General features: G+C 34.9%; 1 pseudogene; it reads right to left on the bottom strand.

Moving 5' to 3' along the window:
* Positions 1–17875: 17875 nt before the first annotated feature.
* LOC150069319 (small nucleolar RNA SNORA40) lies at positions 17876–17990 on the bottom strand (annotated as a pseudogene).
* Positions 17991–22682: the final 4692 nt, after the last annotated feature.

Genomic DNA, 22682 nt, shown 5'->3' with positions numbered 1-22682 from the left:
ATTTATTGCTGAGATTTTATTGAGAATTTTTGCATCTATGTTCATCATGGAAATTGGCCCATAGATTTTTCTTTCCTGTCTTTTATCTGGCTTTGCTATCAGGGTAACACTATGTTACCACATGAGGCCCTTGGCATTTCTTCCCTTTTTATTGTATGGAATAGTTTGAAAAATAGTAGTGTTAATTTTATTTCACATTTCTGGTGAAATTCAATATTGAATTTTTCTAGTCCCAGGCTTTTCCTCATTGGGACACTTTATTAGTAATTCAGTCTCATTACTAATTGCAGAGCTGTTTAAGTGTTCTTTATTCTGGTTTAATTTCAATAGGTCCTCTGAATTTGGAAATGTATATATTCCTTTTGAGTTTTCCAATTCCTTTTAATATCAGTTTTCAAAAATTTTCTTAATGATCCTCTGGATTACATTAACATCCGCTTATATATCATTTTTATTACAAATTTCTATCAACTTGGGTCTCTTCTCTCTGGGTTATTTTATTAAGGAATAGGCAGATCTTTATATTTTCAAAGAATAAACTTTCATTGACACTTTGTATCATTCTTTTAGTCTTTATTTCATTAATTTCTATCCTGATCTTTAGTATTTCTTGTTCTTGTGTCTACTATTTTGGGATATAATCTGGTCTTGTTTTCTAAGACAGTGAGTTACATCCTGGTTTATCTTTTTTGTGATATTCCTGGTTTTGTTGTTGTTGTTGTTGTTGTTGTTTTTATAATGCAGGCACTCATAGCTATAAACATTCCCTTGAGAACTGTCTTTGTTGCATCCCAAAGGTTATTTTAAGTTCTATTTTCATTTTTAATTTATTCTAGGAATATCTTTTTTTAGCCTGTTTCTTCCCTGACCAATGATTATTCAAAAGTGTATTATTCAAGACTGTGGAGCAAGGTTTAGTGGTAGACTGTTTGCCTAGCATGCAGGAAGCCCTGGGTTCTAGTCTTCATTATAGCATACACAGAGAAACACAGAAGTTGTACTGTGGCTCAAGTGGTAGAGTGCTACCACTTGAGAAAGCATAAGGATAGTGCCCAGGCTCTGAGTCCAAGCCGCAGGACTAGCAAACAAAAATTAAGTGTATATATGTATATGTTTACATATATTATTCAACCTCCATCTATTTGTATTGATTTTGAATTTCATTATAAGATAAAAGAAGAAATTATTTTCAAGTTGAAGTCATTTACTTTTATATTTTAATTTGTGACTTTATCAGTACAATGTTTACACACACATATACATACATACATGTATACATACATATGTACATACATACTTACATATGTTTACATATTTGATGGGGCAGGGGCAACTGAATAAAGGGATGGTTCTGGAGGTTGAACTCAGGTACTCTACCATGTAAGCCAAAGCTCTACTTCCAGCTTTTCTTGAGGTAAATTGAAGAGTATCACAGACCTGTATCTAAGCTGGCTTTAAGAAGTGACCCTCAGATCTCGGTTTCCTGATTATCTAGGAAAACAGGATTGAGCCATATAATTATAGCATTAAGGTATATTTTTAATTGCTCTATCTTCTTGTTGGATTTTTCCTTTTCTAAATATATAGCAAACTTTAAAAAAATCTTTTCTGCCTGATTGGCTTAAAGAGCATGTTTGGAAATATAAATATTAGCTTTTCCTGGTTTTCAGCTTTTACTTGTTTGGTATACAATTCCTCATCTGACTTTCAGTCTGCACATATGCTTGTCAGTGAACAGTGTTTCTCACAATGTTGGATCTTATTCTTTAATCTAATTAACCAATGTCTCTGAATCAAAGGCTGCTTAAATTTAGAATTATTTTAAGTGAAATCTCATTCCTAAAATTTTTTTCCTTCCTGGTCAATTCAAGGATTGTTTGTCCTTTTCTTCTTCTCTTATTTCTTCTAGTTGTTTGCTGGCTTACTGAGTTGGACATAATTTATTTTATCCTAATTTTCACTAGGATTTTTCTAATACTCCACTTTCAGCATAAAATTATTGCAATTCAGTTTACATGGAATAAGACTCTGAGGTAGTCTGATTAATGGGCAGTCCTGGCTATAAAAGAAATGCAACTCAAAACAACTTTGAGATTTTACCTCACTCTAATTAGACTATCCATGATCAAGAAATCAAATAACAACAGATGCTGGCAGGGATGTGGCCAGAAGGGATTGCTACTACACTGTTAGAGAGAGTATAAACTCCTTCAACCACTATGGAAAGCAGCATGGAGGTTCCTTCAAAGACTAAGCATAGAGTTCCCCTATGACCCAGCAATTCCAATACTTGGCTTTTACCCAATCGTCCAGAAACAAGCAAAAACTAAGCCCTCTAGCACAATGATGTTCATTGCAGCACTATTTACCATAGCAAAGATATAGAACCAACCCAGTTGCCCCTCAGTAAATGATTGGATCAAAAAGATATGGTACTTATACAGAATGGAATGGGATGCTGTCATCAGAAAGAATGACATTGCCCCATTTGTAAGGAAATGGAAAGACTTGGAAAAATCCTATTAAGTGAAGTAAGCCAGACCCAAAGGAACGTAGGCCCAATGGTTTCTCTCATTTGTAATAATTAGTACAAACCTTGGACTCTCCTAGCAGTGGATTACAATAATGCAAAACCTTGATACATAAGGTCATATAGGATGAGGCTAAATGAAAGGACCTTGTGTGATTGCTGTTCTTAATGTACTATGTTATTTTTCATATCTTTTGTTGTCTCTTGGTTATTCTTATATTGTTACAGTATCTGACTTTGTTACCTGGTATATTTTATATATGTTTATTTGAAATAGGAAATGGAAGGGGAGAAAACAGGTTGATTGGGAGGGGATGGGGCGCGGGGACAAAAGCATAAGAAGGAGTTTCAATGTGTGAGAAGTAATGCGCCAACTATCTGGTGAATGTAAGTGTAACCTCTCTATACATTACTTCGATAATAAAAATAAAATGAAAAAAAAGAACTTCAGAAATAAAAAAGAGGGCCTGGAGTTGGCCTAGTGGTAAGAGTGCTTGTCTAGCATGCACAAAAACCAGGGTTCGATTCCTTGGTACCACATATATAGAAAAAAGCTTGAAATGGTGCTGTGGCTCTAGTGGTAAAGTGCTAGCCTTGAGAAAGCCCAAGGATAGTGTTTAGGCCCTGAGTTCAAGCCCCATGACCGGCAAAAATAAAATGAAGAATTAGCTAGCTGTTGTGTGCACAACTATAAAAAAAGTACTAGGGTGGTTCAGATAGGAGGATGGTGAATTTGAGTGCATACTGGTCAAGTTCTAAGCCAGCCTGGGCTATAATGGAAGATTGTTTGAAAACCCAAACCACCAAATAAGAAATGGAGGAGAACCTAACAATTTTCCTCATTCCAATTGATTGTCTCAATTAGACTAAATCTAAACTGGGTCAGTTTGAATCATATATTCCTAAATATCAAAATATGTATGTACTTACCAGTAAGTTTCCAATTTTAGTAAGAAAAAATGGTAGAACTGAAAGTGGAGATAAGTATATCCATAATCAGAACTGAAGTATTCAATATTCTCACAGTCACAGAGAGGACAAACAGAAACTCATTAAAGATATAGAAGAGTAATTAATGCTGTCAACCAACTTGAAGAAACTGACATTTATAGATAATTATAGCCTAGATAAGATTATATATACTCTATAAATGCTCATGGATCATTCAACAAGGTAGTCTGTATTCTTGCAGCAAAACAAAATAAAAGAGATTTATGAGAAGTAAAATTATGTAGAGTCTGTTCTCTGTTCATGATGGAAGTAAGCTAGAAATCAATAGTGAAAACCTGTCTAGAAATTCTAGCTTACTTCCATTACATGTATATTGTAAGGTAAACAGTGTAGTCCTAAATGATTCACGAATGAAAGCACACTGTCACAAAAGAAATTATAGAATATTTTGAGTTAATGAAAGTAAGACTATAATACATTGCAGCATACTATATGCTTTCATATTAAGAAAGGTTTCAAGTCCATTATCTAAACCTTAAACATCTAGAGAAAGGAGGAACAAATTAAATTGCAAAGTAAACAAAATGAAAGGAAAAAGACAAGACTAAAAATGTAAGAAATAATCATAAAATAAGCATAGATATGATGAATGAAATCAAAAGGTACTTTTCTTTGAAAAGATCAACATAATTGATAATTATCTACCAAGACTGAAAAACATAGAAAATGAGAAGACCTAGAATTATAGATATCTAATAAAGAGAGAAGACTTGATACTGTTTCTTAGACATTAAGGGATAAAGGATCGTTACAAAAATTCTACAAATTTTTCATATTTGAAAACATGGTTAATTTTCCAGAAAGACAAAAACTATAAAAGCTTATGCAGGAATAAATACATAACCTGAGTAACCCTGAGAAACTGAGTACATAGCTAATTTCATTTGCTAAAATCATCAATAGATTATTAGAAAACCATTCAACAATATGTAAAGAAGTATAAATTATGACTAAGTGGGGTTGATCTTGGAAGTAGAAAAATGATTCAACATTAAGAAAATCAATCATTGTAATTCATATTATCAACAGACTAATGAAGAAAAATTATGCAATCTTTGTTATAGATGCAAAAAATCTATTTTATGGAATTCAATATCTACCCATGTTTTAAAATAACAGTAACAAAAGCAAAACCCTAAGCAAATTGGAAATAGTAGACTGCTTCATCCTTATGAAAGGGATGTTGATATACAGCTTGGAGTGAATGCTTTCTCCTGAATACTGTGACAAGAGCAATGAGGACCACTCCTACAAGTCCTACCCTGCATCCTACCATACTACTAAATTTAATAAAGCAAAAAAGTATGTGTGTATAGAACAACATGGATACATTAAAATTCACTAAGCTCAGTGAAAACAAATAATTGAAAAGGTTATGGACTGTGTGATTGGATTATGATATTTTGGAAAAGGCAAAACTATGAGGAAAGAAAACAGATCACTGGTATCATAGGTTAGATTTGCATGGAGTATTTGGCCACATCATGATAAAAAGAAGTTCTAGAACATGAAAAGGTATATTGTTTATCATAGTCATTCATAATTGTATATATTTACATAATTCTTAAAAAGAATGAACTATGAGAAATTATTTGTTTCCCTACATACAAATTTTATTTTCTTATATCTAACAGAGGAAATGAAACTTCACCCACAGATAGAAACTATGATATGAATTTGCCATTGAAAGGAAATTCTGGCAATGTTTTTGTCCAGTGTTGAAATTTTTTTCAGTAGTTTAGGTAAGTGTCTGCTTTAGAGCAGACTGGCAAAGATTATTTATTTCATCTGCTTTTGATGAGAATGAAGATAGCTTCCTGAATATATTCTTTAAGTATCCTAAATGACCCAAGATATTAATATAATTGCCATATTTTTACAAATAAGATTAAGTGAAGTTTCTGTCACCTTCAAAGCCATCCTTAGTGATGAATAAAATAAATACTTGCACAAGTAAACTGTTACCTTTGGATGTGTGAAAGGTATGATGCATTCTTCCAAAGTAAAACATATATGAGAGTTACAAAGGAGAATTCTGACGGGAAGTATCAAGGATAGATAGATGGTAATTAAGTTGGCCCTGAGACTTCTCAGATTTGGAGTTAGAAGAAGCCAACCTGGAAGGACCAATAGGTGCACATTAAGATAACACAATTGCATGCAAGGAAGGAAGATGATGTATGGTATTGTAGGAGGATCAGAGATGTGTGAGGCTAAAATGGCTAAAATGTAATGATCATTAGACGAGGTCAGTGGTAGAAAATGAACCTGAAAATATACATTTTATAAAGAGTGAAGTGTGGCATGCTTGTATTAGAATATATGAAAAATAAAATCATGAAGTCTAAGTACTTATTAGAGAGGATTAGAAATAGGTCACTTGGGAATCTATTGCTGCAGATGAGAAAGCCAATAGGTTTATGCTTAGCATAGCCAGAGTGTGCTGCTGTAATGGCAATACCGTTACTTACTCATCATTTCCTATGAGCCAGGCATTATACTAAAGTGCTTTTGATATAATATCTCATTTGATCCTGACAGTCATAAAGCAAGTGTTGGTATACCAAAGTAGTAGCCAATGATTTTCTACTTGATGCATATAGTGAATGAAAAAGCTTGTTCTCATTTCCACCAAGACTGAGAAAGGATCCAAAACAAATGATACAAAATTGATATCAGTGATAAGGGAAAAATCTCCATTATTGATTCCATAGGCATTAAAAAGAGAAGGGGCTATTACAAATAATTCCATATATGCTTGCATACTTGATAATGTAATATGAGAAGGACTGAATCTTGCCTTAATTCCCCAGATCAAGCAAAGCACCAGGTGCATGCTTACCTCCATGTCAACAGGAAGAGCATTCCAACCTTGGTCCACAGGAAACAATAGCCCCTCACACTAGATAGAGCATTCCATTCTGGGCCTGGCCAAAGACACCCCCTTTGGCCTCTAAGAGACCATGGCCCATTTTTCATTTTCTGCTTTTTTGTTAAGACCTATATATGCCCATCCCCAAATCCAATTCCTCACAGGACTCCCAAACCTATAGGGAAGCAGTCCTTTCCTGTTGCTGACTGAGTCTATCCTATTTTTTTTCATTCTCCATTTTCCTAGAAATACAAAATTGATAAATATGAAAAATGACAAAGCTATGAAAGCTTATGCAGGAATAAATGCATAACATGAATATACCAAAGAAGCAATTCTACCTTTTCTATTCTCCCAGAGGTGGAATTTTTTAGGAATTTGCAAGCATACCAAAGGACCTAATAAGCACATACATCTTTTACTTTTTAGCTGTAAAAATGATGAAGGATATATGGATATACATATAATTTCCAGGGAAACTTGAATATCAATTATGAGAAATACTCTGTAGTAGTATTTCTACATAACATTATTTGATATTTTGCCTTACATTTGAGTATTTAGATTCAGTGCTATGAGTGGCCAATTTGAACTTTTATGTTTCAACAGCCTTAAGAAGATTCTGGACTCTAACACTTTACAAATATGGAAAACGCAGTATTCCATATGACTTAGCATCATTCCTGAGACTCCAATGAGAGATTCAGTAGGTTATGCTAAAAATAGGCCCAGGCCTGTCATTCTAGCTACTAAGGAGGCTGAGATCTAAGGAGCATAGTTCAGAGCCAGCCCAGGCACTAAATCTGTGAGTCTTTTATCTCCAATTAACTACTAGAAAACCGGAGGTGGTGCTGTGGCTCAAGAGGTACGGTGCTATCCTTGAGCTGAAGAGCTCAGGGACAGTGCCCAAGCCCAGAGTTCAAGACTCACGACTGACACACCAAAAAAGTAAGATCTAAGCGGGGAAGTACACACTTTTAATCTCAACATTTAGGAGGTATGGCAAATGTGGCTTATGAAAATAAGTCAGGTCTTACCTCAAAGCAGCAAAAACAGAGAATATAAGACAGAAGAGAAGAAAGAAAAAGACAAAGACGAAAACCAGAGTTTGGGATGGTTATGTGAAATAGAAGTGGAAATAATTCTCCCATAAGCTATATCGCTTACTCGGTCTCATTTTAAAATATAGAATATAATATATGCATTAGGAATAACTGAAAAAAATTTTGACCTGTCTGACACATACTGAATGTGGTAAATACAGCAGTAAGGAGGTCCTGGATTGTCTTCATGGAATTAATGTTTCTGAGAAACCTCCCATTGAGTTATAATTTACTGCAAATTCCCATTTGTTAAATAACGTTTGATGAAATGACAAATAATATTCAAGGAAAATGAGACATGGAAGAGCAAGATGATTTCTGAGAGAGTAAAGTAGTTTACAAGATAAAAATAAAAGCAGATTCATAGAGAAGGTCATCAATGGTGGTGACAGTTGCTAACACAGTATCTGAAATAGCAGCAGTGATAATTAAAAGCATTTCTTTCTGAGACATTTCTGATGCTGACTTCTTTTCTCCTCAGGAAACTTCACAGTGTTTTGCTGATGAAAGACTGGTATAATAAAAATAAAGATACATTGCAATGGAATATTTTACAATTGTGATTCTTTAAATACTTAGCATTGCCATGGAAAGAATACAATAGATTTTCAAAGATCCAAGCTATCTTATTTTTGCACTGTTTGGCAAACAACAGAATGCATAAAAATCAACCCATATTAAACTTAGCTAGGAATATAAACTCTCTGAATGAATTATGTTGAAAATTCTCAGGAAATTTAAAAGTATTTTAGTTCCTTAGGTTTTCTTTTTAAGTAAAATTATCCTTTATGGTTGTTCTTCATTATTTTGTTTAGCAGCTTTGTACTTCAGAAAGGTTGGAAAGAAATTGTAGTGAAGCTTCTAAACCATACATATCATAGAGATGATGGTGATTTCTGAAGATAAGGCAACATATGACACTGGGAATTATTTCACATATATAATATATGCTCTGAATTTATAAATTATGAGTAAAACAGATTTGTATACAACCAAATACAAAGCATCATGGGACAGGAATGAAAATCATGCACAGAGCTTACTTCTATTTTACTATCACTGTTGTCATTAACATAACAGTCTCCATAGTGGTTGAACGAGTTTGCACTCCCACCAACAGTGTAGTAGTGATCCCTCCTGGCCACATCCCCTCCAGCATCTGTTGTCATTCATTTTCCTGATCTTGGCCATTCTAGCTGTAGTGAGGTGGAATCTTAGAGTTGTTTTGATTTGCATTTCTTTTATGACCAGAGATGTTGAGCATTTCTTCTTGTGTCTATAGGCCATTTTTGTTTCTTCTTCAGAGAAGACTCTCTTTAAGTCTTTGGCCCATTTTTTAATGGGATGGTTGTTACTTTGGAGGTTAGTTTTGGAGTGATTCAATTTTTTGAGTTGTTGATATATTTTAGATATGAGGCCTTTGTCCGTTGTTTGGTTGGTGAAGATCTTCTCCCACTCTGTAGGCTTCCTGATTAGTTTACTAGCTATGTCCTTTGCCATACAAAAGCTCTGCAGTTTAATGCAGTCCCACTTACCCAGCCTTTCTCTGATTTGTTGTGATTCTTGGTCCTTATTAAGAAAGTTTCGACCTGTGCCAAGGAGGCCTAGTGTATCTCCTATTCCTTCCTGTAGAGTTTTCAGTGTGTCAGCTTTTACCTCCAGGTCTTCAACCACTATGGAAAGCAGTGTGGCAGTGCCTCAAAAGACTAAACATAGAACTCCCCTATGACCCAGCAATTCCACTACTTGGCATTTACCCAACCATCCAGAAACAAGGACATACTAAACCCACTAGCACAACAATGCTCATTGCAGCACTATTCACCATAGCAAAGATATGGAACCAACCTAGATGTCCCTCAGTTGATGAGTGGATCAACAAGTTGTGGTATTTGTACACAATGGAATTCTATGCTGCTGTCAGAAAGAATGACATCGCCCCATTTGTTAGGAAATGGAAAGACTTAGAAAAAATCATATTAAGTGAAGTAAGCCAGACTCAAAGGAACTTAGGCTCAATGGTTTCCCTCATTTGTCATAATCAGTAGAAACCTTGGGCTCTACTAGCAGAGATTTGCAATAGAGCAAAATCTTGATACATAAGGACATATAATGTGGAGGTCCTTTACCTCCAGGATAGTGAAACAAAAGCCATATAATGAATGATTGTTGTCCTTAATGTACTATGTTGTCTCTCATCTCCTTTGCTGTCCCTTGGTTATCTCATATTGGTATAGTATCTCACTTTGTTATCTGATATATTGAATTTATTTGTATTTGGATATTTGAAATTTGATAGGGAAGGGGGGAAAACCAAGACGGGTGGGGGGTGTGGGGGGGAGGGAAACGGGTACCAAGACATGTGAAAGGGTATCAATGTATGTGAATTAATGCACCTTCTATCTGGCAAATATCATGTAACCCTTTTACTAATTACAATAAAAAGAAATAAAAAAAAAACAAAAAAATATAACAGTCTCACTCCAAAATGCTCTTGTCCTGGAAATTGTGGGCAACTTTATCATATATTCTAGATACTCACGAGAGACCAATATACTCTTAACAGAAATTATCACAAACAATTTATCCTTCAAGACCTTCAGAACTTCTCACTTCAAAATATCTGCCATGCCATATCTACTGATAAGAGAATCATTCTATAATGTCCTGCATTGAATTATAAGGGCCAAATGATGGAAAGTAGGAGAGATAAGGGAACATAACTAGTTAACAATTTCCAGGCAAACAATAATAACAACAAAAGATGATTCTGCATTCTAAATTTTTTTTAAAATCTTTGAATTAAAGCCCAGGTCGCCAGACTGGTAGGCGTCATCACATCCTGCTTACAAATCTGACCCATGCAGAAACAACAATCAAAAAATTTACCCATTCATGTTATAGCTCAATCCTTTTATCTATGGGAAATATAGGTTCATGAAATTAAGTATTGCTTTATTTCCCTATATTTTCATTATGTAGGGTGATCTTGGCTTGTACACTTGGCAGACATATATCCAACTGTTTTCTGGCCTTGTTGTTGCTTGTAGCTGTGGGAACTTTCCCAAGACAAGACCTTTCTTGGCTAGCTTTCTGAAACTAATCAAGCCTCATATTGAAAGATCTGCTTTAAAAATTATTAGCATACCTTAATTATACAAAGGTGTTTCATCTTGGTATTTCTATACACACACAAAGTTTGAACTTTGATTATATTTGCCCTACTCTTTCTTCTCCTCCACCCACCTTCCAATGTTCTTTGAAATACTAGTGGGCTTTATTATGCCATTTTATACTTAATTACAAAGCATTTCAATTACATTTGCCCTCCATCACATACTCTTCTCCCTCCCTGAAATCTCACTGGTTCCCTTTCCAAAAGAGTACCATGTTAACATTTGTGTCTTTTTTGTTGTTGTTTTTTTTAAGTCTAGATTCTTTATTTAAGATAAAATATGTGATATTTGTCTCCCTGAGTGGCTTTGTTCACTTAGCTTGATAATCTCTAATGGCATCTGTTTTTCTGCAAATGACAGACATAATTTCACTATTTTCCATGGCTAACTAATGCCTTCATTGTTTATCTGTGCTGCATTTTCTTTATCTACTTAGCTGTTGATGGTAACCTATGCTGGCTGTAAAACAAGAAACATGGGAGTGCATAGGTATGATTCATGTGGTTCATGTGGTACTATATCTGTCTGTCTGTCTGTCTTGAGAGTCCTCTATAATGATTCCATAAGCATGGCTCTAATTTATATTCCCATCCACAGTGGTATGAGGATTCTTCTTTACTGTCTCCTTCCAGCATTGGTTGCCATTTGCTTTCTTTATAGTTGCCATTCTGAAGGGGTAAGAGACCTTCAGAATTTCCATAATGGCTAAAGTTGTAAAACATTTCTTCATGTGCTTTTTGGGCATTTGTTCTTCTTATTTGAGAATTGTCTGTTCAATTCATTTGTCCATTTTTTAATTTGATAATTTTTGAGCAGCTTGCATATTCTAGATATTAATCCCTTTTCAGATTAATAGATGGCAAAGGTTTTTTTCTCCCATTATTTAGGCCAGCTTTCTATTCTAGTAATTGTTTCCTGTGCTGTGCATCAGCTTCTTGCTTATATTAAAATCCATTTGTTAGTTCTTGCTATATTTCCTAAGCTATTGAATTCTTATTGATAAAGTTGTTGCTTCTGCATGTATCTTTTCCTTATGTTTTCCTAGCAGTAGTTTCAATATTTCAGGTCTTACATTAAAAACTTCAATTTATTTTGAATTGATTTTTTATAGGGTTAGATATAGTGCTCTAGTTTTAGGCATTAACATATGGATATTAGGTTTTCCCTGTAGCATTCCTAGAGGAGTTCTGTCTCTTGTCCAGTGTATGTTCTTGGCACTTTCACTGAAGAATTATATGTCTATAGGTGAGGGGACTTATTTCTGGATCTTCCATTCTCTTCCTCTGGTATATGTGTCCTTATGCTAATACCATGCTGTTTTAGGTACTATGGCTCTACAGAATAATTTGACCTCATATTTTTGGTTATGTTAAACACTGTTCCCTCATCTTTCTCAGTATTGATTGGCCAATTAGGGATCTTTTTGATTTACATATCAATTAGGTCTGATTTTTCTGTTTTTGTGAAAAATAGAAAGGCTTGCTATAATCCAGACTTTAAAGATTTCAAGAAACCTAGGCTCAATGGTTTCTCTCATTGTAATAATTAGTACACACCAAGGACTCTCTAGCAAAGGATTACAATAGTGCAAAACCTAGCTACATAAGGTCATATAGGATGAGACTAAATGAAAGGATCTCCAGGATATGGAAACCAAGAGCTTTATAGCATTTGATTGTTGTTTTTAATGTACTGTTATTTCTCTTCTCTTTTGTTACCCTTTGGTTAACCTCATATTATTAAGTATCTGGCTTTGTTACCTGTTATATTGTATATGTGTTTATTTGTTTATTTGAAATAGGAAAGGAAAGGGGGAAAACAAGATGACTGGGAGGGGCTGGAGGGGGGGAAATGGGGACAAAGACATGAGAAGGGATATCAGTGTGTGAGAAGTAATGCAACTACTACCTGGCGAATATAACAATAAAAAATTGAAAAAAAAACCCTAATCTAGTTTCATAAGGTCATATAGGATAAAACTAAATGAAAGCATCTCTAGAATATGGAAACAAGAGCTTTATCTTGTGTGATTATTGTTCTTAATGTACTTTGTTAGTACTCTTCTCTTTTGTTGCCCCTTGGTTAATCTCATACTGTTAGAGTATCTGATTTTGTCACCTGGCATATTCTATATATGTTTATTTGTTTATTTGAAATAGAAAAGGGAAGGGGGAAAACAAGATGGTTGGGAGGGTGAAATTTGTACAAAAACATGAGAAGGGGTATTAATGTGTGAGAAGTAATGTGCCTATTACAGACCAATGTAACTGTAGCCTCTTTATACATTACAATGAAAAACTAAAAAAATTTGCCGTTTTCACGATGTTGATTCTTCCAATCCAGGAGCATGGGAGGTTTTTCCATTTCCTCAGTTCTGCTTTAATCTCCTCTTTCAGGGTTTTAAAGATTTCATCAAAAAGGTCCTTTACATTCTTAGTTAAGTTGATCCTAGGTAATTTATTTTCTTTGGGGCTATTGCAAAAGGAGTTGCTTTCCTGATTGTTGCCTCATTCCTCTCATTGTTGACATGGAGGAAGGCAGTTGATTTTTGAGGGTTAATTTTATATCCTGCTACCTTGCCAAAGTTTTGAATCAGCTCAAGGAGCTTGGGAGTGGAGTCTATAGGGTTCTTTAAGTACAGAATCATGTCATCTGCAAAGAGGGAAAGTTTTACTTCCTCTTTCCCTATTTGGATCCCCTTTATGCTTGCTTTCTTGCCTTATTGCACTGGTTAGGAATTCTACTACTATGTTAAAGAGGAATGGAGAGAGTGGGCATCCTTGTCTCATTCCTGATTTTAGAGGGAATGGCTTTAGCTTTTCACCATTAAGTATGATGCTAGCTGTGCATTTGTCATACACAGCCTTTATTATACTGAGAAATGTTCCATGGATTCCTAGTTTCTCCAGAGCTTTTCATAAAGGGGTGTTGGATCTTGTCAAATGCCTTTTCTGCATCTATTGAGACAATCTTGTGATTCTTGTCCTTGCTCCTGTTGATGTGTTGAATTATATTAATTGATTTGCATATGTTGAACCAGCTTTGAGCCAAAAAAATAGAATGGAAGAAAGACAGCCTCTTCAACAAATGTTGCTGGCAGAACTGGTTAAGCACCTGCAGAAAACTAAAGTTGGATCCTTCTTGTCACCCTGCACTAGGATTAACTCCAAATGGATCAAAGACCTCAAAGTAAAAGCCAACACACTGAAAACTTTACAAGAAGGAATTGGAGATACTCTAGGTCTCCTTGACACAGGTCGAAACATTCTAATAAGGACCAAGAAACAAAACAAATCAGAGAAAGGCTTGATAAGTGAGACTGCATTAAACTGCAGAGCTTCTGTGTGGCAAAGGACATGGCTAGCAAATTAACTAGAAAGCCTGCAGAGTGAGAGAAGATCTTCACTAACCATACAACAGACAAAAGCCTCATATCTAAAATATATCAACAGCTCAAAAAATTAAATCACTCCAAAACTAATCTCTAAAGAAACAAACATCACATTAAAAGATGGGCCAAATTTAAAGAGAGACTTCTCTGAAGAAGAAATAAGAATGGCCTATAGACACATGAAGAAATGCTGGACATCTCTTATCATAAAAGAAATGCAAATTAAAACAACTCTAAGATTCCACCTCACTCCAGTTAGAATGGCCAGGATCAAGAAATCTAATAACAACAGATGCTGGAAGGGGATGTGGCCAGGAGGGATCACTACTACACTGTTGGCGGGAGTGCAAACTGGTCTAACCACTATGGAAAGCAGTATGGCAGTTCCTCAAAAGATTAAATATATAATTCCCTTATGACCCAGCAATTCCACTACTTGGCATTTACCTAATCATCCAGAAATAAGGACAGACTAAATCCACTAGCATAACGATGTTCATTGCAGCAGTATTTACATAGCAATGATATGGAACCAACCCGGATGCCCCTCAGTTGATGAGTGGATCAACAAGATGTGGTATTTATACACAATGGAATTCTATGCTGCTGTCAGAAAAAATGTGATTGCCCCATTTGTAAGGAAATGGAAAGACTTAGAAAAAATCATATTAAGTGAAGTAAGCCAGGCTCAACGGAACATAGGCCCAATAGTCTCCCTCATTTGTCATAATCACTAGAAATTTGGGCTCTCCTAGCAGAGATTCACAATAGAACAAAATCTAGATAAATAAGGCCATATAATATGACACTAATTGTAAGGACCTCCATGCTATGAAAATTTACTAAACCAAGCTGACTATAGACAAAGGCAAAGAAATTTGATAAGAGCATCACAGGGAAATGACCCAATGAGATTTAGAAACTTTCATTTTCTTTTTCGTAGTAGTTGTTTCTCAGTCCTGCTAACAAATATAGTTTTTCTGATTAATTAAATCTTAAAGAGGGAATCTTAATTGTTTTCCTCTGGTTTATCTGATCTTTATTGGATAGGAGAATTTGAGAGAAAAGACTTGCCCACAATCGACTTCTCCTTGTGTCTTTAACTGAAATAATTAGCATATCAGTGTGGTGTACTTTGGTACAACATTTGCTGGACTACTTCTTTTCCCCTCGAGTCCCCTCCCCCCAGAAAATGCTGAGTTTGCTTTCTCTTTTAGATGTAATGTGCTCTCATTATGAGGCCCACACCCTCATAGCTTTATCTAAAATGGAGTAAGATTGATTAAAAACAAGATATAGGAATTGGAGAAATTTCATGGACTCTGAATTATTTGAAAATAAGTCATTGTATTTCCAAGTCTAGGTATATTTGTTAAGTAAATATTTCTAAAATGAATTGCATGTTTGTTAATTAGACATGTTTGATCACTATTAATAACCTTTTCTGGATGACTCAAAGTCATCAAGTATGCACATCAGTGATTATTGTGCAAGGAAAAAATACCTTCAAAGGCCATCAGGGTATATCAGATTTCTCACTACTACTAGATTGCTATCAATTTTATGTTTAATATCTACCTTTAATTTCCTTTGTGTCACAAGATTCATATATCTGTCTTTTTCATAAACTATTTTATTATGATTAAGACAAGTCTTCCTCTTAATAAAAATATGTTGCTTGTACTCTGCTCTTATCTGGGAAAGCATAAAGAATAGTGCATAGTTTAAGAATGGCAAGGATTGGATTTGAAAAGCATAGTGAATGTATCATAACTCATCTGACTTGTTGACACTTTTATTCCTGTATATAGCACAGCTTAGTTAGGTGAAAAAATAGCTGATATTGTGTTCCTGTACTTTTGATTAAGTGATAAAAATATTCAATGGAAAAACAGAGACAAATTACACAGTGATTATTAGCTAATTAGCAACATTTTGACTATTCCAGACTGATGAACATCATCAGTCCTACCAGCACTGATAAGAGTCGATTATACCTTTTCTTGGAGTATATCCTTAAAGTTTTTTGTCCAATTAGTGGAGATTATTATTATTATTATTAATTATTATTTTGAGGAAGAGAAATTACTGTTAGCAAATATATTAATTTCTCACTTCAATACCACTTCTTTTTGCATCATTTGACAGCTTCCAGAGTATTTCACAGATATATTCTCCTGGATTCTCAACTACAACTTTGTCTGACAGATCTGCTGACATTGACACCTAGCATTCACTCTGGACCATTTCTTTCCCCAGAGACTGTAAAACTCAATATCTACAAGATTATCTCTACATATCAGTGAGGCAACAATCACAAGCAGTTACAGCACTTGTGCCATCAGATGTAGCAGTTAGGCGAATTAAAAAATTGCTGAGGAAAAGGGCACACAACTTGAAAAGTTCTATCAAAAATAAATAGTAAAATAGAAGAAAAAAATTACTGTGCTTATTTTGTTTTCAGTGACGTAAAACTATCTCATATTACCTTAATCATGTTTTTAGTAACCTTAGTCCAATGATCATAAAATCCAAGGAACAACCATTTGTGAGGAAAGCTGTGTTTACTTCAGTGTATCAGTTCAGTCTCTGAGAATCTGTCCTGTCACATAGCCCATCAATTTACCTTTGTCTACCACAAGGCAGAACACTGTGACAGATCACTGTGTTCAAAATCCTATTCATCCGAAGTGACTGAACACATTTTTTGAACTATTATTAAGGTTTAGAAATTCTAGTTACTGGATCTTCAACAGTGAGCCAGGGAGATAAAGATTGGAGGCTGGAAAAGCTGCTTCTTTTGGCCTATGATATGATTCAAGAAACATTTCCCCAATATAGGGTACCTGGGCATTTGAAAAAAAAATGTCAGAAAAAGGGAGATCATTGTCATCCTCCACCCTGTCCTTCTCTTCCAAAGCAGGCTTGAAATGTTGAAAAGATTTCTAAGCATTCCCTGAAGCAGGTCATAAAACCCTAAGGTACAAAGTGTCCTCCTTATTCCTGGAGGAAGAACAGGGGATCCAGAGTCACAGGGTAGAATCCAAACAGAGAGATTTGTTCCTTTGTCCAATCATATTTTTCCACACTCTTCACTTTTCATAAAATATTGCATTGCAAATACACAGACTTCATTTCTTCAGGTCTTCAGGTCCGTAATATTTCAATTAGATAAATTCATGTCTTCGCTTGTTGATCTTTTGTGGTAAAAGGATCAGTCACGACATAAAATGGGTAAGGGATTATTATTTTCTCCAAACTCACCCTTGGTGTTTTACAGATTACTTAATATGTATGTTTAGATATGTGGTAATAATAACAGCAAGGATTTCTAGAGTCAAAATAGCTCACTGCTTTTTTGTCTTCAGGTTGTTGTTATTCAAGAATCTGGAGATAGAGTTTGAGATTTTACTGGACATGGCATTTTTATTGGCATTAGGACTTGTTTCTTCCTCCTTTCTGCTGATTTGGAAAGGGAAGGGTTTAAATGTAAACATTCAGATGGTGATGGATTGTGTGTGGTGAAAAAGTCATCACATTCACAAAGCAAGATAAAGCCTTATATTTGGGAAAATGTGATATGTGGCAAAGACTACAAGCTTTAAAATCAGATACAGTCCATTTATATCTAGTTTTACTGATTTCCTGGCCAGGTTACCAAGTGTTTTTCTCTCTCTATCTCTGTCTCTCTCTTTCCTTCCTTCCTTCTTTCTTTTCTTTTAGCTTACATCAGCTTTATTCTCAGAGCCAACTTGTGTGAGTTAACAATCCCCCACATTATATTGGAGGAATCATAGTCCTACTTATATATACCAAAATCTCATACTCAACAATGAGTTGTGGTTTGCAAGAGGGTTTATTGTTTGTACCTGGTTTCTTCCTCCATAAAATGTGTAATTGTGGTACAAAGTTGAATTATATTAAATGTTGTATTTGGTTTTAGTACTAACTATACAATAAATGTTACTAATTTCCTTTTGTTTTCAACTGGCTAAGTGATTAATATGTGTCTGTAGGTGTGAAATTTCAAGTTCTTTGGTAATTAAAAGACTGGCTAGATACAGTACTGTGTATTTTCCTCCTAGAATGACCAGTGTTGGATCATAGCAATGCATCCTGTTCCTTCCATAGAGGAGTTATCTTTCATATAAATCAAGTGGCATTAGCATGTAATCTTGGAATAGATTTATATCTTGGAAACCCACTTAAACTTGTAATTTTATCTTATTTTATTTTATTGGTTGAGTAAAATTGATAGGTTCAGTTTGTATTCAGTAGTAATTTCTTGTGATTATGATAATATTCTGTGCTTGAATTGCTCCATTGTGTTTGTTCTTTCTACCAAAAAGGTATATGAGTAGTCAAAATAGATTTAGTTTTTTCAATAGAAGTATGAAAATGCATATTATAGTTTCTCATTGTTAAGTTAAAATCACATGACTTAGAGTACAAAAAAATGACGGCTGTAACTAACAGCCTGGTTGGACTACTTAAAAATTTCAAATGATTGTAAATAATGGATGGACACAATGCACTTAAGTTAAAGCTAACAGGGTGCTCACTCAGTAATTTAAAGCATCAATACTCTAACAGTATTTATTAGGAATAAAAAATATTTCTTACCCTCCCACTTAAAAACACAGTCCATGAAAATATAAGCAATAAATACCTTTATGAGATAAGGAAATACTTTAAAAAAAAGCACTGTAGCACTATGCATAACTCTTTTGAAGAAAACAGGATAGAAAAGGACTGGGAGCGAACTGGAATGTTACTCAAAGAGCAAATCTGATTCAAGGATTCAGAGTAGTGTGAGGGAAATTGTGGCAGAAGAAAAGGGGTAATTTATCTGTTTCTACCTTTTCCTGACTAGTTATTCACCCGAATAAGATCAACTCAGCATAATGAGTAGGAATTGGAGATATTCCAAATCAGGTAAGAGCCTTGCTTCTTATTTTTCCTGCATTAGTTGATGGAGAGATGGGAGAGAATACTGCAGTGGTATCTTGGAACTGACTGGGACCAGTTCATGTGACTAGATTCATAAATGTTTAGGGATACTGTCAGTCAGTTATTAAATAAATTCTATCTAAATATAAATTATGATAATATACAATTAAATGTTTTATTAAACCAAGGTGAAATACTCACATTATAGCATTTTTTGTTGATCCAGTCATCAACTGAGGGGCATCTGGGTTGGTTCCATATCTTTGTTATGGTAAATAGTGTTGCAATGAATATCATTTTGCTAGTGGCTTTAGTATTTCCTTGTTTAGTATTTCCAAGTAGTGGAATTGCTGGGTCATAGGGGAGCTCTATGTTTAGTCTTTTGAGGAACTTCCATACTGCTTTTCATAGTGGTTGGACCAGTTTGCATTCCCACCAACAGTGTAGTAGTGATCCCTCCTGGCCACATCCCCTCCAGCATCTGTTGTTATTAGATTTCTTGATCCTGGCCATTCTAACTAGAGTGAGGTGGAATCTTAGAGTTATTATGATATGCATTTCTTTTATGGCCAGAGATGTCGAGCATTTATTCATGTGTCCATTGGCCATTCTTATTTCTTCAGAGAAGTCTCTCTTTAAGTCTTTGGCCCATCTTTTAATGGGATGGTTGTTTCTCTGAAGATTTGTTTTGGATTGATTCAATTTTATTTTTTGGCTTGAGCTTAAGGCCTGAGAACTTGCCCTTGGACTTTGTCAAGGCTAGAGCTCTACCACTTTAGCCTCAGCACCATTTCTGGCTTTTTTCTATGCATGTGGCACCGAGGAATCAAACCCAGGTCTTCGTGCATGCTAGGCAAGGACTACCACTAGGTCAAACTCCGGGCCCCTGGATTGTTTCAATTTTTTGAGATGTTGATATATTTTAGATATGAGGCCTTTGTTCTGTTGTATAGTTAGTGAAGATCTTCTCCCACTCTGTGAGATTTCTATTTAGCTTGTTAGCCCTGTCCTTTGCCATAGAGAAGCTCTGCAGTTTAATGCAGTCCCATATATCCAAACTTTCTTTGATTTGTTGTTTCTGGGTCTTTATTAAGGAAGTTTAGATGTATGCCAAGGAGACCTAATGTGTCTCCTATTCCTTCCTGTAAACTTTTCAGGGTATCTGCTTATACTTCCAGGTCTTTGATCCATTTGAAGTTAATCCTGGTGCAGGGTGACATAGAAGGCTGCAGCTTTAGTTTTGTGCAGGTGCTTAACCAGTTCTGCCCGCACCACTTTCTTCATTCTATTTTTTTTTTGCTCCTTTATCAAAGATTAGGTGGCCATAGGTCTGTGGGTTGATTTCTGGGTCTTCAGTTCTTGGTCGTCAGGCCTGTTCTTGTGCCAGTACCAAGCTGTTTTGGTTACTATAGATCTGTAATAGAATCTAAAGTTTGGTATTGAAATTCCTCCTGAGCAGATGTTCTTTCTGTTAAGAATTTTCTTTTTGCTATACAGGGTCTTTTATTATTCCATATGAAATTTTGGATTGCTTCATCTATTTCCTTAAAGAATGACATTGGGATATTGATGGACATTGTATTGAATTTGTAGATAGCCCTTGGCAAGATTGCCATTTTTACGATGTTGATTCTTCCACTCCAGGAACATGGGAGGTTTTTCTATTTCTTCAGTTCTGCTTTAATTTCCTTTTTCAGGGTTTTAAAGTTTTCACCAAAATGTCCTTTACAGTCTTAGTTAATTCCTAAGTACTTTATTGCAAAAGGAGTTGCTTTCCTAATTGCTTCTTCATTTTTCATTGTTGGCATGTAGGAAGGCGGTTGTTTTTTGAGGGTTAATTTTATACCCTGCTACCTTGCCAAAGTTTTGAATCAGCTCAAGCAGCTTGGGAGTAGTAGAGTCTATGGGGTCTTTTAAATACAGAGTCATATCATCTGCAAGAGGGAAAGTTTCACTTTTTCTTTCCCTGTTTGGATCCCCTTTATGCTTGCTTCTTGCCTTATTGCTCTGGCTAGAAATTCTAATACTATGTTAAAGAAGAGTGGAGAGAGTGGGCATCCTTGTCTCGTTCCTGATTTTAGAGGAAATGGCTTTAGCTTTTCGCCGTTAAGTATAATACTTGCTGTGAGTTTGTCATTATATTGAGGAATGTTCCATGGATTCCTGGTTTCTCCAGAGCTTTTAATATAAAGGGGTGTTTGATCTTGTCAAATGCCTTTTCTGCATCTACTGAGACAATAATGTCATTCTTGTCCTTGATCCTGTTGATGTGATGAATTATATTAATTGACTTATGTATATTGTACCAGCTTTGCATCCCTGTGATCAATCCTGTTTGATCATAATGTATAGTTTTTGAGACAAATTGAAGACAGTGGCCTATTTTGTTTTGTTTTTGAGTCCTGAGCACTGTCCCTGAGCTTCTTTTGCTCTAGGCTAGCACTTTACCACTTGAGTCACTGCACATGTGTGGCTTTTTCTTTTTATGTGATAATAAGTAATCTAACCCAGGGCTTCATGCATGCTAGGCAAACACTGTAGGATACCTTCCCTGCCCTTCATCTTGCTTTTGAGACAGGGACTTGATAACATTTTCCCAAGCTGGTCTGTGACTCTGTTTGCTACTATATTGGCAAGTCACATTAAAAAAAATACTTTTATTAGGATTAATAGCTAGTATACAGAAATAGATTTTTTAAAAGAGTTTATTAAAATTGATTTCTGCATAATATTTCAAATGTTGTGTTTAACAAACAAGTATTCAATAAGGGAATCTCTATATACAATCACTGGCACATAGATTTGAGAACATAATTAAAATTAAGCCAAGAGTTTGTATATTATAGATACATATTAATCTATATCATGAAACATTACGTTTATACAGTATACAGACCATCATAGCTTTTTATGTCTATGTAGTTATCTTTATATCGCCAAATTAAGAATACTTATGTAATTTTGAACATTTTTGTCATCTTGCCTACTTGTTTGCTTCCATTTTTTATGAAGTATTGTATATCAAATTCCAGACTTACTTTTATCTGAAAACACTAACATAAATATCTAATGTTAGGCACTTTAAAAAGGTATCACAATTTGATTATACCAAATTATATTAACAGTAATTTCCAGATATTCAAACGTGTCTTTTTAAAAGTGGCTTATTTGAATCAGTATCCAAATATGTGAGCTGTTTTATTTATTATTATTAACTGAAGGAGATCAGAAAGTTATGAGATCTGTCAGAAATGTCATTAAAGAGCAGGAAAGGCAGATTTAACAGAACATAGTTCAAAGTAAAGATTAGAAAAAAATAAAACTGTTTCATGTTTTTGGCCTACTGAGATCAGACTCTTCAATAAACTGGTTATACAAAGGACAAAATATATCCTATGCCTTAAAAAAGCATACAACCCAGGGCAATAGTGGCACTTAACTTTTGAGGAGCCATGAACCCCTGTAATGAACCCCTAAGTCTATGTGTGTATGCCCAAACTTATTCACAGTAATTTTGCATGCAATATGCATTTTAAATCCATGATTCATTCTTGAGCTATTAAAACTAGAACAAAGACCTTAAACTTGAATGAAAGAGGAAAACAAGTAAATGAAAAATTAGAATTTAAGGTAATAATACAAAAGACAA

The sequence above is a fragment of the Megascapheus bottae genome, chromosome 1 (assembly GCF_031878675.1).
Source record: "Megascapheus bottae isolate mThoBot1 chromosome 1, mThoBot2.hap1, whole genome shotgun sequence".
NCBI classification, from domain to species: Eukaryota; Metazoa; Chordata; class Mammalia; order Rodentia; family Geomyidae; genus Megascapheus; species Megascapheus bottae.
The sequence above is the reverse complement of the archived record's forward strand: the minus strand, read 5'-3'. Positions and strand labels throughout refer to the sequence as shown.